The sequence below is a fragment of the Topomyia yanbarensis genome, chromosome 3 (assembly GCF_030247195.1).
Source record: "Topomyia yanbarensis strain Yona2022 chromosome 3, ASM3024719v1, whole genome shotgun sequence".
NCBI lineage: Eukaryota > Metazoa > Arthropoda > Insecta > Diptera > Culicidae > Topomyia > Topomyia yanbarensis.
Genome location: NC_080672.1, coordinates 404,963,383 through 404,982,429, shown reverse-complemented (window position 1 = coordinate 404,982,429; position 19,047 = coordinate 404,963,383). Strand labels below are relative to the sequence as shown.

General features: G+C 36.3%; 1 protein-coding gene across 1 annotated transcript in view; it reads left to right on the top strand.

Moving 5' to 3' along the window:
* LOC131688342 (RNA-binding protein Musashi homolog Rbp6-like) overlaps positions 1 to 19,047 on the top strand; it is a 174,180-nt gene that overhangs the window by 55,312 nt on the left and 99,821 nt on the right. The gene's annotated exons all lie outside the window — the stretch shown is intronic.

Below are 19,047 nucleotides of genomic sequence, written 5' to 3'. Positions count from 1 at the left end.
TCAAGATTGCGGCTTCCGGTAACCATTAAATAGTGATAATATCATCAATATCGATGTCATTTAAAGGGTTCTGGTCAGTAGAAGACGAAAAATGATGATTTGAACAATGATGATCAGGACAATTTGAAATCTAAGATGGCGGCTTCCGTTTGCCATAAAGTAGTGTAAAACACAATCAATATGGAATGACGGGTCCTGGTAACCTCAAAACAGTAAAAAAACACCATCAATATAGGTATCATTTGAAAGGTCGTGGTCAGTAGACGACGGGAATTGATGATTAAGGCCATTTAGAAATTCAAAATTGTGACTTCTGTTTACCTTAAAACAGTGAAAACTGCCATAAATATACCTACGTACTATTTGAAAGGGGCTTGTCAGGATAAGCCGAAAAGGGGGTTCTTTTGAAAAGCAGCAGAAAAATAATGACGTAAGTCGATGTTTAAACTTCTTTTGAATCCCAAGATAATTTGATGTAACCGCTCTAATTATTTTCCAAGCAGTACATACATATTAAAAACATTTACTCTTTCCAACAATTCTAAACACATGAAAATGTAAATTGTCAGTATTTTTCCTTTTTTATTTGGACTAATAAGCAGTCACATTTTCTTTTTTTTACTTTTTAACGACATTCAATTAGCTAAAGATTACTGAGTAGAGAAAGTTATGAAAATTCGGAGACATAGTACTCAAGTGAGAGCAAGGATGTGAAGTCATTAGAAACAGGCTTCAAAGCTTACAGACTAATCTTTTGTCTTCTGCTGGTAGGAGTCGAGCTTAGGTAGCATTACTACGAACCGATCAAGTCAACCAACATGTCTCCCGTTAACGACAGACTTGTCCCTCTTTACCATGAGAACTGACAAAAGAGAACTCACGTAGGCAAAGCTACCACCTTACGCACAGTAGCAAGCCCGCTACCACTGCAAAAGTAATGGGAATAGTCTAATAAAAATCTACTCCGGCATTTGAAAGGGAAACAGAAATGAACAGCAGCATTGCATTGATGCTGCAATTGTCGACAGGTTTTCAGTGAAGATGTTATTGGTATTTTCGGAATGGGACTGATGAGTAGATGACGGAAATCGATGCCTGAATCCAAAATGGCAGTTTTCGGTTTAGATAAATTCTCTATAGCCTCAATAATAACCGTATTTTCAGAATGGGATTAACAACATAGATTACCGGATATCGATGCCGAAAGTTATTTTGTAAATCAAGATTGCTATAACCAAAAATCCAGATGCGCAATTGAATTACTCCTGGACAGTGACATATCAAATGATATGAGGTTCCATACGCGGATTCACAAAGATCATGCGAATAATACTCAGCACGCTGAATAGTAGCCATGCGATAATTGAGTTTGCAATGTCCAGTCAGTGCCCTGGCTACTTTAATTCTACTTAGAAAAATGCAACAAATTCTATAACATTTTAGTGAGTCCGGTAGAAAAGCTTTTGTTTGAAAGCAATTTTGCAAGCTACACCAATGGTTCGCTTGCTCGAATGCTTTATCCGTATATCCCGTCGACTTATACGGAGCAAAACATTCACCATTTGATCGATTATCATAACTCTACAAGCATTAATACTACCAGAAAAAAAATTCAGGGCAATCGTCTATGACTGCTTCGTCGGCAGCTAAAGCGTGAGCAGAAATTGATTAACTGCCAATTGACCGACGAACGTGAATTCTCAAAGAAGCGGGATGCTACTCGGAAACAGTTCGTTGACATTATTAATAAGGTCAACGCGTTAAAGGGTCAGTATGGAGCTGTAGGCGGTGTTTCTGCCTCCAAACCGGAATAGAAAATGGAAGGATATCGACAGACTCAGAACGTTGTTATCAAAGGTGAGGAATATGCCAATGCCGAGAGCGATTGGAGGCGTTCATCAGCTTCAGAATAACGGTGAAGGAATTATACGACCACATTGAAACGTCTGGACTCTGCGACCTCCTAAACGACTCGATGATGATGCAGGAGTTGGTTGACAAGTTGCCACTGAGCTACAAACTAGATTGGGTCCGGTATAAACGCAGGAAGGTCCGTTGCGGATGATCACGAACTTCACTAACGACACTTTACGTGGATGGTATGGATCGGCGGAGTGATAGATGCGGTCTTCGTGTCCGGCGATGGACGAATTCGCTAGGCCTAGGTACACACCAAAAGTGGACTATATGGGCGAACTGGCCGTGATGGAGTTTGGTAACTCTGAACCGGATGTGAACTCCGGGACAGGGTTACGGGCCTGGGAATGTTCTAGCATTACTGGCCGTTGCACTGTTGCACCCGTCTAGAATTGACGGGTACAACAAATTCGCTATTGAGTGACTTTGATCACTCGAATCCTTTTTCGTAGATTACTTATAAAATACTCATTTGTTATACTTTTTGAGTATGTTGTTCGATTTTTTTGCACAAAATATATAAAAATCCAAAATTTTACTTTACCTTATTTTAACTTAGCTTCGTTAAATGTCTATTTTTTATACATCAAATAAACCTTTTCATTTTAGCAATTCCAAGCGAGTTTTTTTTTCTTTGGAGTCGGATGTGCCAAATTGATATTTAAGAGCTTTCTTAAAACTTAAAAGTAAAATCAATTGTAAAGACAGTGATAGAGGAAGGAAAAAAGGAAGCTGTAAAGACAACAATCAATTTTCGATCTGCACAGTAAATAAAAGGCTGATTTTCAAAAATATCGTTTTCGACTGCCATCCGAACACAGATTTTTTTTTAGGATGAATGAACTAAATGGCATTATACTGAATAGAAGTCCCGCGTTGCCTCATCTATAAACGACGGCTCCGACTAAAAAATGTCCAAAACAATCTTCGAATCTAAAACTCCAACCAGCTAAACCTCAAAAATTTAAATCCACCTTATTCGGGCAACTTTAAAATACTTCCCAAGGATCGATTTCACTCATTAGGCAACAGCTTCCACTCGTTTTCCCCCGAGCGATTGCTGACAAGTCAAATAATAGCCGAACTTTTGCACACAGGAGGCGAATTGCAACTTTATCTCTGCTCCGAGCAGCAACAGCATCATCAGCATCAACAGCAGCAGCAGCATCAGCAGCTGGCGAAAAGAATAAATTGGAACGTTAAAGTTAAATGATCCTGAAATTTGCTTCCGTTCCACATTTTCCTTCTTTCCCCTTCCACGGGCATCCGGCAAAATTTTGAGCATAACTTTGGTTAGCTTTCGCCCACCGCGCAGTCCCGATCCGTGATTCCAAGGAATTGGAAAATGAAGTGCATTTTCAACAAACGGAAACCATAATTGCCTCGATTCAGTTCAGTTTTTTTTTCTTCTGCTGGCGAAATTCACTTCCATATATTAAAATTTTGAATAAATAAACCCTGCTCGAATTGGTTCATTAATCGAACAATAGCGATAACTTTCGTTTCGGTAACTTATTCCATCGTCAAATGCCTCCTGTGGGACGAATTTAGTTTCGCGCACACGGCAGTTAGGAAGTTTAACGTCTCTTTCGATTGAATAACTTCATACATTTGCTGCGCAGTTAAGCTATCCCGGCGATTAATAGCCAAGTCACTGCTAAGGTCACAGTAACGAAGCAAGATTCGGTGATCCGTATCAATTCGGTTCCATGTTTTCTTTAACTAACATCAAAGCTTCTACCCATCAGCGTCGACCTCAACATTCACCATTATCGGGTTGCTGGGCACGTGGTCGGTGTATGTGTTTACCCAGAAGAAGAGTGCGGTTACGAAGGATTAAGTTTAAAGATATATATCAGATAAAAGTTTCTTCTTAAAGGACGGGTCGGTTCTGGCTGAAGTTGAAGCAAGGACAAGGAGCGGTCGGAAGGATCCATCAAGTAACCTTCAGCAGCCGATGTGTGGCAACTGGCATCGAAACGAGGTGGGGGGGAGAGAACGGGCTGCACAGATTTCCACATTTCAGAGGATGAACTTTTCGTGTTGTAAGTTTTTGACATTTCATCTTTTTGGAGGGGTAAATTTACAACAAAAATCGGTTGGAAAACCCATCAACGGCAGGAGCAGTCTTTGTTGGGACTGCGGGGGAACTATTTTTCGATGTGTGCTTTTGATACACGTTTATCCACCCGTCATAACTCTGCGGGGTTTGGTTCTTTCGGTTCGAATTCCAAAGTTTGGAACATAGTTCAAACAGGGTGATTTCGGCGGATTTCGAGGGTTGTTTGGGAAAGTTTATTTTTGAATTTTCGCTTCTGCAGCAGTTAGGGAAAATAGCTGTGTCAAGGGTTCTTGTAGGTAAGATATGTTTCGGTTGTGTTGCTATTATTCGATATTCATTTCATAGGAAAAAATGACTTAATACTATTATAGTTTTAAAAGGCATCTAACTGAACTAGGCAGGCTCATATGGACATGATAGAAAGGAAAATGTGAAGAATCTAATGTCGTCTGCTGGTAGGAATTGGGCATTTCATTCAAGTCTACCACATGGTCGTTGATGGACCATAACTCATCATGATGATTTACCGGCATTTATACATCAATACTAAGAATTTATTGGAATATTTGTTTCTTTATAAACCGTTATGTTTATTTGCGATATTCCGACTTGTGAAAAAATTCGTTTATACTGAATGTATAAATAAACCTTAACATTACGCAAGAGGTCCATTGTGGCCTTTCTCTCAAAGTCGTAAAAAATTATTTCCGGTTTGAGCACTTTATACCCTTGAGATCCTCTGATTCGTCTTTCAATTTATTTTGTCTCCCATAATTTCTGTCTCTTCCTTTGTATCTTATGAACGCTTACGCTTTGCGCCAGGCTCCATGACGGTGCATGAATAAACTCCCCTGAAAAGGCGCAGCTGATGCTTAGATGAATGTCGAACAAGTTTTGTGATAAAAAAAACTCCGACTTCCCGTTTAAGCTCAATCCGCTAAGTATTTTAAAGACTTCGAAAAAACTGACGCAGACATTTTCAGCTATGACAGATATCCAGAAAGTTTGCCTAGTTAAGTTCAGAATTGTGATATTCTGTCTAAAGTAAGCAAATGACGTTACTGACGGCCAGCCTTGATGAAGAACTACCGTACATGCATGCCCGCGCGCAAAGTTGAGATCGACGGTGTAGTCACCGATTCGAATTTGTTATTTGTGGATCTACTGAAGCACGAGATTTATTTTTTCAAGGACCCCTTACTCCAGCGAGCGAAGGTTTTAAATGGCAACCATCCAGGCACTGGATGAGACAAAATGGTGTGTCCCTTCGATCTCGAGTAGGGTGACGTTTGGCGGGACTGCATTTAATTACGTCTTCTTCCACAAGCATTGTCTGCCTGTATTGCGCGTCATGCATAGCAGCATTTCACGAATTACAACAAAATGGAGCGTTGAAACAATACGGCTTGGTGTGACTATTGTGGGGAGAGCTCACATGATCTATTACCACGCCCGCATAAAAACGGGGCTCGAGGACAATGACGCGTTCCCTTACACGGCGATCGAGATACTCTTTTGCAGAAAGAGTAAAAAGCTTCGTCACTCACCACGACAAATCAATATGCTCACTTGGCTCATGAAGAGTGTGACGCTGATAAATCCCATCTTTTACTGCTCCTAAAAACGATAGGCAGATGAGATTTCTTGTAAAGGCTTAAATTTCCCTCTTGAAAGGCTCCGAAAAAAATATACCAGCTCAAAGAAGCTCTGACAACCGAAGCAGACAGCTCTTGGTCTTGGAAATTTGAATTGAAACAAGGAGTTTCCCGCACTAAAAATCTCATGTGACTTTTTAAACAGAGATTCAACGTAGTGCAGAACCAGACTAGATTGCGTCTAGGTTGGGAACGGGCAACGGATATTGCGGAACTCTTCCAGGTATCGAGGAGACTTCATTTCTCACGTTACGGCATGGGGTTGTCTTCCTGTTGGTAATTGATTTACGATCTTCGCTACAGCTTTACTATACAAGACCACATGTCTGTTAAGGTTGGGTTTCCAGGTAACTGAGAAAACGAGCGAAAAAGGTTTGCAATAATTTCGCTGATTTTTTTTATTTGAAGTCTTTGTCCTGTTCCATGTTTATTCACCCATCCACCACATATTGTGAATAAATCTGAATGGGACTGACAGAATCGTAGCATAAGTTCTGGCGTCTTTGGTAGTATTTCAGTTATGCTACTCTTTGGTGTTTACTTTGACTTACTTTTTCAGTTCGACTTTCAAACAATAGTTTTGTGTGTTCCTAGGAATGGCACTACTATCCTGACTTTCTTAAGAACTTTTGTAACGTGTTATGTAAAAAAAACCGGCGTAAAAAAGCTTTTGCAAATGCCGTGTCAAATAAACGTTTCATGAAAAAAAAACTATCCTGACTTATTTTATGACTTATCCTCACGTATTCTATGTGAAGCAGATCAAGATTTCAGCGGCCCTACCCCCAACAATTTCGTCATTTGACGACCAGTCGAAGTGATTGGGTGTATAATGCAACAACTGAAGAAACGTGAATAATTATATAGGGGAACCCGGGGCAGTAATTCAGACCCACTAGACTTTCTCAGAAACTCGTAAAACATTCTGACTGTCGTATATATTCGTGGAAGCGCCATTGATTAATTTTAACGGGTATACCCCATTAGGCATAAATACGTTAGGCATAATGGACGATTGTCATAATGGACGATAAGCATACATTATCATGTATCACTTATAGGGATTTATTTTTCGGTGGTAATGGCCTCGGGTGGAACGAGCCTGTATGCTTGATTTTTTTTGATTTTGTAGAATTACATAAATGAATAAATTTCACCTTCCGAAACACATCACATGGTTCCTGAAAACCACGTCTGACATGCTGTACAACTTATATGCTTTACACATAGTGATGCGACGATGAATCGCAGTTTAAGTGAATTTCCTGGGTGAAAAAAGCAGAAGTGAACAAGGAAGAAGTGAAATTAATTCCAATCTGGTGAATTTTTCAACGTAAGTTTTGCTTTTTGTTCAATTCTACGGTGGAAATTGATGTTTTACATTTCTTATAAAAGAAATGTATAGAATTCGCTCAAACTTTCAAGATTTTTTCCGAGGCCCGGAGGGCCGAGTCTTATATACCAATCGACTCAGCTCGACGATTTGGGACAATGTCTGTGTGTGTGTCTGTGTGTGTGTGTATGTAACGGACAAATTCTCATTCGTGTTTCTCAGCAATGGCTGAACCGATCTTATCCAAACCAATTTTAAATGAAAGAACTAAAAAACAGTATGAACGCTATTAATTTGTTTTTGATTCTGATGTTTAGTTTCCAAGATATGAATGTTTGAATGCGTAAAAATGGCGTTTTTTGCAGTTTTTTTGAATTGTCTGCCGAAATTGACATTATAGATTAACAATTTATATGTTTTTAAACAGCTTTAACGAATACCTTTCCAACAAGCTATAGATTGTTGAAATCGGACTATTATCAAAAGAGATATTTAACATTAAATGCGGACGAAAGATTTTTATCATTTCCCATTGCCAGAAATATGACCAAAAACATGTAATCTATTATTAACGCTAAAACGGCTTATTTTAGGTCAATAGTATCTTCGGAGAATTTAATGGAGGAAATATGCCCTTTCTTTTGGTATTGTGCTTTTGCTGATTAATCCCCCTATGAGTGAGATATTTTCACAAATTTTCTTGGATGTGATTATATCTAAATGATGCCTTCAGCAAATTTGTAGCTCTTACTTTTGCGAATAACTTTACTGAAGACTTCAAATATCTATTTTGAATATTTTAAAAGTTATGGCTTGTTGTTTGTGGATTACTCTTTGTCGCCTATTTATTGTTCAATATAGAAATAATCCATTGAAATAAGCCAAACATTATTACGACAAATCGAATTTTGTATTTCATTTTTCTGTCTACAACCGCTAGAAATAATCACCGAACACTTCCAAGTTGCCTGGAAGGAACTTGATAACTTATCAGTACAAAAATGTTCATTTGTGCGAACCTTCTGACTGCAATTTTTCTAACTAATGACCATCGGATCGATCTGAAACATATCGGAAAATGAAAAGCGAAATAAATAACTCCAAGCAACGGCGTAGCCCAGAGAAGGTTTTGGGGTTTAACACCATACAACGCCCCCCCCCCCTCCCCACCACACCCAACAAAAAAAAATGGATTGAAGTTGAAAATTAATTGATGCTGACTGATTTAATTCAAAATTACAATAACAATTATCTAATCCGTACATTGATAACCTGTTGTTGTAAACATCATGAGGACTTTTGATAAATTGTCGGAATGGGGTCCTGAAATGTAACTGATCTATTGGTCTTGATTTCACAGTTGTCTAATAGCATCAATATCAAATTCCTGCCTGAAAACATTCCAATAGAAAATTCCAGAGTTCTGTAATCAATCATAATCCTCAGATTTCTTTTCAAATTGAGATCGATTTTGTAGAGATGTACTGTAATAAGGGTATTTATTTAATAGAAAGCGAAGTTAAAATTGATTTAATGTCTATGAAACATAGAACTGCTCACCAAAACATTGCATAACTTTCAACATTTGCTTAAAATGTTCTTGCCTTTCTCAATCACTCTAAAATTCGTCAATCTAATCCCGACCCGGAGGGCCGAGTGTCATATGCCAATCGACTCAGTTCGTCGAGATCGGAAAATGTCTGTGTGTATGTATATGTCTGTATGCGTGTATGTGTATATGTGGAAAAAAAATTTGACCTCTATTTCTCAGAGATGGCCAGACCGATTTGCACAAAGTTAGTCTCAAATGAAAGGTACAACCTTCCCATCGGCTGCTATTGAATTTTCTATTGATTGGACTTCCGGTTCCGGAGTTACGAGTTGAAGAGTGCAATCACACAGCAAATTCCCATATAAACTGAAATGAAAATTTTTCAAAATCAAATTTGTATTTTGGATGCCAAATGACTTTAAAATGCATGAAACATTAAAATGCATGACAAAAATTGACTTTTTTGGACTTTGGTACATTTTTGCCTTTCTCATATAGAAAGGTTATGCAATCACTCTAAAAATCGTCAATCGGCCCGGAGAGAATATGCAGTGAGGGGTTGCTACTTTAAAATTCAAACTAGTTTAAAATTTCTTAACAAGTTGAAAATTTTCGGCAGGACCCGGACCTCCCGGATCTTTCTTCATGATCCGCCGCTGGTTTCAAGCGATGTTTTAGTATCACATAGTATCTCAAGATCGTGGCTGTCGATCCATTGTACGTATGTGCAAATCGTACTGAACATGTAATATTCATTTCCACCATTGTATTGAACATAACCAGCCAAGGAATCGTAGTCTGGACAAATGAGAAAAGCACAATTGCACCACTAGGTGGATTAAAACAGGTTTTTATTTTGGGAATGCGTCGAGTTGAGATGAAAACGTAATATGATTAATAACGAGTATAACACTTTCCGAATGTAGAGAGAAATTTATGAAAAATGACGATTTCCATTCGACTCTAGCAGGTCCTGATCGATTTTGATGGGCATTTGATTTTTGTTGTATGACCAATTATATGTATAGGTCAAATGTTCAAAAACAGTAATTTAAGGTCAAGATAGCATCATTTTGAAACCGCCAATTTCGGAGGTTTAGTATCTTTAATGAGTTTTACAAACGTTAAACAGCGCATCATTTGATAAAATAATTTTGACGGTATATCGTCCAAGAAGTATTTATGGTGAATTTTCTCGGATTAATATTCAGGACAAGTCTCAACAAATTCGCTAAAGACACGAACTCTGTTACTATTTTCTGAAAAATTAATTCTGCATAATTTTATAACTTCAAAAATTACGGTTTAGGAATTATGCCGTTTGGACAGTAAGATCGATTTTCACCAAACCGAATTTCTGGCTACGCCGCTGACTTCCAGTAAGTAAAAACAAAGTCGTTCTACACTCGTTCACCAGAAACGTCTTCGAATGCTGAATATCTATTATAATACATTAAAACCCCGATTTTATCAGCCAAATATGAACATCTGTTTGATGGGCTCTAGCAGACGAACAAGACAGAATTCGAGTAAATCCTTTCTTGAGCACGTTTTCCTTATCATGGAGATGGAAATATGTAAAGTAAAAAGTTCATCATAATCAGAAATAGTTATCAGACTACATCAAGGGACGGGAAGAATATTTTAACAGCTTCAGTTTATTATAAAGAAAAAAATTGCCCGATTTAGTCAATGTACCCATTTTGTCAGCCTAAAATACACCATGAGACTGATAAAAATGGGTCTTTATTGCATGTATTATTCACTGTGTTTCACATTAATAGGTATATTTCACTTTTGGGGATTTTTTTATTGCATCGAACTACAACAATTTTTAGGTAGTTTTCAAGGGGTTCTTCCAAAATTTGGCGAACCTATTCCAATTCGTATACCAATTAATCGGTATACGTAACTGTTTATGTGTTGCAGATAGAGAAAATACTGAAATTTTCAGCTTTTTTCTACACAATATTACGAAAGCAATTTTTCCTAATAAGTTTGTGAAAATTATAAACTATTTGAAATTTTTAAATAGATTTATTTTTTATTTAACCGTGATTTTTTAATAAATAGTGACCATCGCTTCACAACGTAGTCTATTTTTCATGGCTTACGGTGAGCACGATCTCTCGAATTGCTGAACTGAAAATTATGGAATAGAAATTAATTTTTAGTATTCTTTACAGATTTAACTCGCCGCGCAGATAGCTCTGAATTAGACCCGCTGGTGCCCTAAGACGATTTCGCTAGATTTTCAGAGCACTGTGCACACAGTGCATTAACGCAAGTGACGGAAGGTTATCGAAAAGTTTCGTGAAAATGAAAATTCCAGTAATGATGATGATTTTCCCAAACGGTTCGTTTTCGAGAGGTTTTTATTTGTTTTTTGGCATTAGGATTAGCGATAATAATTCAAATCAAGGATACTACTGGGAAGTCACCTTTAGAAAAAGTCGATGTCGAAGTAAAATTTGGAACTATGCACGCATGCACTTCAGAGATAGCGTGATATCAGGAGCTGCGATTTCATTAAATTTTCTTAGTTCTCAGTCGCGTTGGAAATTTGAGTAAAGTATAAACTTCAAATCGATTAAAAAAAAATTCGATTTTTTTGGCTCAGTACAATATATAACCCTTTTAGGAAAATTCAGTTTTCCCACCACAATTTAGATATTTTATTTTATGGGCCATTTTTTCGCTTTCTCATTGATTTGGTTTGAGATTTCTAGCACTGATGTTGTCCTATGCTGATTTGAGCGATTCTCTGAGTCCTGCCACTATCCCATGTAATATGTGTTATCAAAAACATCGCGAAGCATCACGTTCTGAATGTTCTCAAACGATATAATATCCGAAGAGAGTGATAAGAGTTATAAGAAATGTCTCATCACACTGTTAGGTGGATTAAAAGCGTTTTTTTCATCAGAGCCTCTTATTTGTGTGGACTTAATGAAGTACCAAATATCAGGGGTACCATCAATATTATAAATTTTAATGTAAAAAATGCCATATAAATTAATTTCTTTCCAAACCACCTTGAACGATAAATTTAGCATACTAATCAATTGAAAAAACCTCAGAATAACCCAGGGCTGGTTATATGTTTAGAATGTGAAATATTCGAAAATAATTAAATTGGGACGACTATAACAAATTTAAATTTTTGTGGGGTATCATGTGATTGTTACGTTTAGGTTCACGTAGGTATTTGTCATATTCTGCTTAATACAATTTTTACGTAAATTTATATTAAATTACGGGGAATTTAAAAAACGTAACAATTATGTGGAGAGTCACTGCCTATATATTTTACAGGGCCATCCGGTATTATTTACGTGAACAGTGAAGTGGATGATATCTACGTATGTTTTCACGTAGAAATAACAAGATTTATTTTCGGAGTGTACTCTGAAAGCTGATCAAACTAGATCAACATTTTATTCTGCTGTATATACTTCAATAAATCTTTACTCAAAAATAGGCTAAAATAGGCTCAACACTCTTGTTTAAAATCACATTAAGGTGCATTTGTCCAAGAAGAAAATATATGCTATGAAGAACAGCTCATGAAAGAAAGAATGATGCATTTTATGATTTATTCAACGAATATTACTGCTTCTATATTGTTTGTCTCCCATATTATTCAGTTCAATGACTACATTCTTGAGACCATCAAAGATAGAACTACGGAAACTACCTAATACGAGGGAGACTTTTTTCGTGTACTGTGATGAGTTACCGAAACAAATAAGGTATCGTCACAAACAAAACATTCGTAGCCTAATGCTCATACGATCCATAACACTACAAGTTTCCAAAGTTCCAAAACTTATTTTTTGTTCATTGTTTTGCTTTATTTTTAACTATTTTGAAAATTGTATTGGTAATGCATCTAATAGGTTTTGAATGTGCTTGAACCAAAATTCAATGAACATGTGGCAAGCTCATCCGCGGAAAAATTATTTTTATTTTATTTTAATTTTAATTTTGCAGTCTCTCGTTAAAGTTATACGAAGGCATGGCATAGCAAAGCAAAGTTTTTTTCTAACCCAACAAAACGAGCGTGAAATTGAATCTCTACAATGAAGAAAGCCTTGAGATTACTTTTGTATTTTTGTGAATTATGCCAATCGTGCGTGAGCGTACGGACCCCCTATTCCATCAAACACCGTTCAGCGGCTTGCGACTGCCCATACAATTGCACACGCTACAGCAAAGAAAATATATGATGCGCCAATCGACAGCTGTGACAACCCAGATTATTTTTTGTTCACATTTTTTTTTTGGTTCCTATGGAGTTTCTCCAATAAAGATTTCATAGGTAGAAAAAAATTCCTATGGAGTTTCTCCAATAAAGATTTCATAGGTAGAAAAAAATTCCATAGTAAAATCAATTTAAAAAATGACAGTCTGAATTGCCCCGTAGAGAACTCCAAATTACCCCTACAAAATGTAGCTGAGGTTTCAAACTAACAATTAGGACCTTTGACAGATAAATTCTATAAAATCTATCCACCTAAACGGGCGAATTGCTTAGGTAGGTCCGATTATCCCCGGGTTTTCTTATTGTACGTGGTTGTAACGCAAAGTAGGTTGAAATGGTTTAGTTTTCGCCCGTGTGACCATGAGCTATGTTATCTTTTTAGCAATAAGCGTGCTTCTAATTGGACATTTTGCTCCTATACCCGCATGGTAATTAGGCGACTTCAATTTGGAGATCAATGTATATCCGTAATTTTACAGAAGTCCTTATGGATAGGCAACCAAAACATCTCTGAGAATAACATTTCAAATGAGTTTTTATCATATTAAATTTGCTACGAAAAAGTTCCTTTTTTAAATAATTAATTATTTTGAAGTAGAGCATGAGTGATTGACCAGAACAAGCGAAATTGCACAGAGAATCAACGAATTGGCCTGGGGAAGTAGCTATACTTTAAAATACCAATAACGGTGCATGGAAACTTTCTTACAGTCATCGCGGCAGGGAAGGAATGTTAATATAATAAACATTGTTATGGAGACCATGTATACCCAGGGCCGCAGAAAGAAAATACGGGCCCGGGGAGTCCATCGTACGGGCCCCCACCACTGTGTATTGCCTGAGTACAAAAAAGTCAAAGTTTAAAATCCATTGGAGTTCACTGATATTATGTATAGTACACTGAAATTTTATATTCATGTACCAATTTTTTGCTCTAGTTCTTTGTAGTGCCAATGAAGGAAAAAAAACGTAGAGTGCCATTTTTGTTAATAGTATTTATAAAAGTAAGGAAATGGCAAGATTAAAAATGTAGTAATAACAAAAATTAAAAATATCCAAAGGGCGATCAACGGCAAAAGATAAAAAAAAACAATAGGAAAACTAAATATTAAAAGAATGTACAAAAGAGCTAAAAATAACAAAATCAACCAAATAAACAAATTAATGTCAATTGTCAAAAAATATTTAATCGAGAAAAACCAAAACAAAACCTATAAAAAATTGATAAAGGAAAACAGGAAACTAGAAAAAACATATTGCGAAGATTAAAAAAGTCGAACGTTATTGAACAAATGGTGAAATTATTGAAAAATCGATAGGGAAGTAGGAATTTTTTTTAGAATCAATGAAAATGAAAAAAACTACTAAAAAGAATACAAACATTAATTTAAAAAATGAATAAAACTGAAAAACTCGATAAATCTAAAATAAAAAAATTTATTTAACATTAAAAACAAGACATATTTAAAGCAATAGAAAAAAAAATAAATAAAACGTTAAGAATGCACAAAACTAGAGGAGTATATATAAAAGACAAGAACAAAATAACCACAAAGAAATTAAAAAAAATTGACAAGCCAGAAAGTTTTGAAAAGCTGGAAAATTTAAATGATGAAAAGACGAAAAAGTAAAGAAAATTGGAAGTATTGAACAAAAACGGAACAAACAGACAAAATGAAAAACAAAAAATAATAGGAAAAAGCCAACATGGTATACTATAGAAACACAAAAATGAAGATATTAACACGAAAAAAAATGAATAAAATGGATACTATTCAAAGAATAGAAAAAGCACTAGAAATGAATTTTGAAATAAATTCACACAACGAACTAAATGTAAAATTAAGAAAAAGTACGCATAGTGTCAAGAAAAGATAAATTAAATGTTTTTTTTAGGAAAATAAAAAGAATTCAATGTTAACGTATAGGAAAATGGTCAACTGAGAAAGTACTTTCAGAATAGGTTAAATGGAAATCATTAAGAAATAACAATAACGAATTAAATCTTAAGAAAAAGGTATAAAAAATAAATAAAATTATATTAGATGAACAATGGGAAAAAATAAAACTACGATAAACGGAAAGCTAAAAACTAGAAAATGATGAAGAAAATAGGAGAAAGGTAAAAAAATAAACAATAAGACAAATTGGAATGAATTTGAATAAGTAAAATTGGAAATTTTGGAAATGCAAAAAATATGAAAAATAAAAAGGAAATAGAAAAAAGAATAAATGTAGCAAATAAACAAATTCTAAAAATTAGATGGAATGGCAAAAGAAACAAATAAAAAAGCAAGGTATTAAAATATGAAACAATAAGAAAAAAAATTAAGAAAGCAGAATTTTCTCAAAAAATTGCGAATAAAATTAAATAACAGAGAAAAAACTATAAATTAAAGTAAGTGATAGAGTTAGCAATAGAAAAAAGGCAAAAGTAAGGCACGTAAAAAGGTAGATAAAATCAAAGTATGCAAAAAGATAAAAAAAAGGCAGAATCTTACAATTGTAGAAATACAAATACAATACAAATCCATGTAGGAATAAAAAAATGGAACAAAAATGAGAAACATCCATCAAATTTCAAATAAGGGTTTTGGTTGGATTTTACGCTATGCTGGTTTCGAAAACATTCATAATCCTATAAAAAAAGAATTGTTCTTTTATTTGTGTTGGTGTGTTAGCACACCTTAAAATATTTTACAAGAATGTTGTAACTGATTTCTAGAAAATAATTCAAAAATAAAAATAAAATCGTTACGTTCAGGAAGCGACGTTCAAAATCTCACGCTCACTCCTCCAAAACGAAAAGATTTTGTATGCGGATTTAACTTACTACATTAGTTAGCTAATCTTGCTAACTAGTTGATTTGGTTTGGTAGCAGAGTTAAATTTTCTCTTCGAAATCAATCAAACACATTTTAGCAATTTAGTTGAACGTATGCATCTTAGAATCATTGGCAGCTGCAGGATTGTGAACTGAGAGATCTTCTCTTCATGCTCCATGACATATAAAATTCAAAACAAAACTATTAAAATGTTAGTAGAATTTTCGCTATTCTAGTTACCTCATACACAAGATATTGAATTTTTAATTGTATTCTCAAATAAAGTTTTGTCGAAAAAGTATTTGTCAAAATTTTGGTTTCTGTTTAAAATCCGGGCCCCCTTCAAAACTGAGAGCCCGGGGGGAAACACCCCGGTCCCCCCCCTCTCGGCGGCCCTGTGTATACCTCTGCATTTTCACGTTTGCCACGGGAAGCAGTTTTTGTTAGTAGGATTGGGTAAAGAGTTACACAAATCTGGATTCACTTTGATGAGTGATACGATCTATGAAATTCTCAGTAGTGTTACCATGTGTTTATTGCTCTGAGCAGCCGGCTGCTGAGAATTTATGATAGATTTATCTTTCATTGAATTAATTTTGAAGTGCTCGGTTTGTAAAAAAAGCAACTTCAGCTCTGAACAGAGTGTTGCACATGTTTAATTTAATCAAACGGCAGGTGAACGATTTTATCATTCCTTGCTCCTTCATTCCGGCGAAACACGACATTTCAAAAACCATACAGTGTAATGAAAAGCGATTACTTTAGTGTCTCGAGATATTTGTCGATATATCTATGTAATTAAAGATGTCGTAATACACGCATTATTTATGGTGCATAAATTTTGGTATTATTATTATTAATGACAATTACGCGTTGGTTTCATTCTCTGCTGATGATTGATTCTTGTGTTATAATTATTTGCGCGCGTTGTGATGCGATCTAAGGCACATTTGAAACGGTGTAAAATAAGCCCTACCGAAATACCTGAAACGACTAACTTTGTATATCGGATATACAACCGATGACATATGCGCGTATTTACGCTAATTACTAGAACAACATTGAAAACAATAAGAACGAAAAGACACTATCTTGTCACTTTTTGCTTCAATAATTAACCTACAATATTTTTATATTCATGAAGGAATATGATCAACGTCACAGTAATATAGTACATGTACTACTCCAAAGCATTTGCAAGTACTTAATACAATAAGAACAAATAATATAATTCATTGATGATTTAATGGACTAAAAGTAAACCAATGCATATGACTGTAAAACATTTGTTCTTCGTGCTGATATGACTGCCGAAAATTTGCTAACTGGTTTTGAATTCTTCTTACGAATTAGTAATTCTCAACCCTCATACATAATTCAAGTCATCACTCACTCAGACAAGACCATGCGTATTCCCCACGCGCATTAAATACCCAGTGGATTAGTTTCCTAGTTGGTCAAATAAACACTAAACAAACAAATAAATTAGTTCAGTGTTCAGTCTAAAAAATTGTCAGCTCGTTTGGCATCTACCGGCGGATACGAAGCCATCAAATCAAATAACACTTGAAATTAAATACGACCAAATATGTGCAATTCAGAATATAACGAAATGAAGACTGCTTAATTATTTGCATTAAAATATGGGCGAAAAAAATTAGTTGCATAACCGAGGTGGTTCATTATCAAAGATAGCACTGCTTATGAATCACTTTATAAAAATTAGTGATAAGGGACGCGGACGAAAATAGCTGACAACCACCAATAATAAATTATTTTGAAGTAGAAAGCCGAAAGTCAGTGTTGAAATTTTTAACTATTACAACTTCGACGTCGCAGTTATCTTGTGGGAAAAGATTTGTGAGTCGGGGCAAAATATGGGAATGTTTTAACCTTATCCTGCTACTTAAATTATCGGGGTTGGTATTTCAAGAAACAATTTAGGTTTTATGGTTTTAACATTGGAAAGCCCACTGTATCTAGAAAAACCCTGGAAACGAACAATGCAGATTTGAATGCAGACTCGAAAAAACTCAATCTTGAAATTACGAATGTAACGTTTCAAAAGCCGGTACCATTTCTCAAACGAGCTTATTGTAGGAGCTAATGGTGTTGCAAGTGTGTCTGCGGGCGTAACCCGCCCCCGTACCGCCTCACGCCCTTCATCGCGAAGAATCTTTTGTTCTATCCGCCATCAACGAAGCGACGGTGACGCAATTGTCGGAGAAAAGTTACATTTTTTCCCCTTCCATCTCTCCCGTCGCTGGATTTTTTTTGTCCCATCCCGGCACAACCAACCAGAATCTCGTAACAACCATTGAAGCCCCGACTGTGACTGGGTTGACTGATTCTCCCTTGGAAAACAAAAATTTGAAAGTAGGAAAAAAATCGGAGCCAACATTCGGGCGCACAACAAAAGAATCCCGAACCGTTGAAGAGAGCGAATAACACAAAAGAAATAAGAATCTTCTAAAAATACATTTTATTGTTGATAAAAGCAATTTTCATATGGCAAACCGTGTATGGTAGTGTGTTTATGCGAGTCGGTGACGACGAGGACGATTCAACCCCCTCTTGTGGCACACACGCAGCAGCAGCAGCAGCTGCTGCTGCCGGGGACGGTCTACTCTGGTATAGGTGCTACAAAGTGAATAGCGAAACACTGCTGACTGTCGCCGCCGCCGCGGTTGCCGGTGCAAAGCGAATCTAGAAACGAACATTTTCATCAAGATAAGAAGTAATAGTAAAATAATTCAACAAAAGCTTTTATGGAAATTTTCCCATTCGGAAAAAATGTTTGTGAACACGTGTGTTTCACTGCCATGATGGGCCATCGCATATCGCCCAAGTCGGTCGGTTTGACGACAGTTTCTCCCCCTCATCCAGCGCTTCCAGCTCTTGGTGCCGTGAAACAAGACGAGATCGGGTCAGCTGCATGTGACAAAGTTTCCGCCACCCATCCCACTCGAAGGATCTGGAAGACCTCTCCCCTCAAGTTCAGAAATGGTGTTCAGGAGCTTTACTGGAGCATTCCCGTTTGAACGATTTCGGCCGGTCGCTAGTCAAGTGGATTCCTGCTCGTCTCCGGAGTTAGATGCCGGGCTGCCTAACTGGGTTCGGTGGGTGAGTGGGAGCATAGTAGCAAATAATACATACATACACACATACATACACATGCATGTACAGAACAACAAGTGAGCAACAGAAAGCTATTCTGTTTGAGGACAATTATGAACGGAAGAGTGATTTCTTCTGCTGTGTGTTTGCACAAGTTTTCCAGAGCGGTTGAATAAATTCAGTATTGTGCAGTTTTCCGGTTGAGTGCACGAGCGATGCGTGCAGGTTTCGGAGCAGTTTGTTGGAACTTTAAGTTTTCAGTCGGATCGGTTTGGGACGTTTCAGTTTGTTTTGCGGATAAAGTTTTAGACTTTAAATCCCT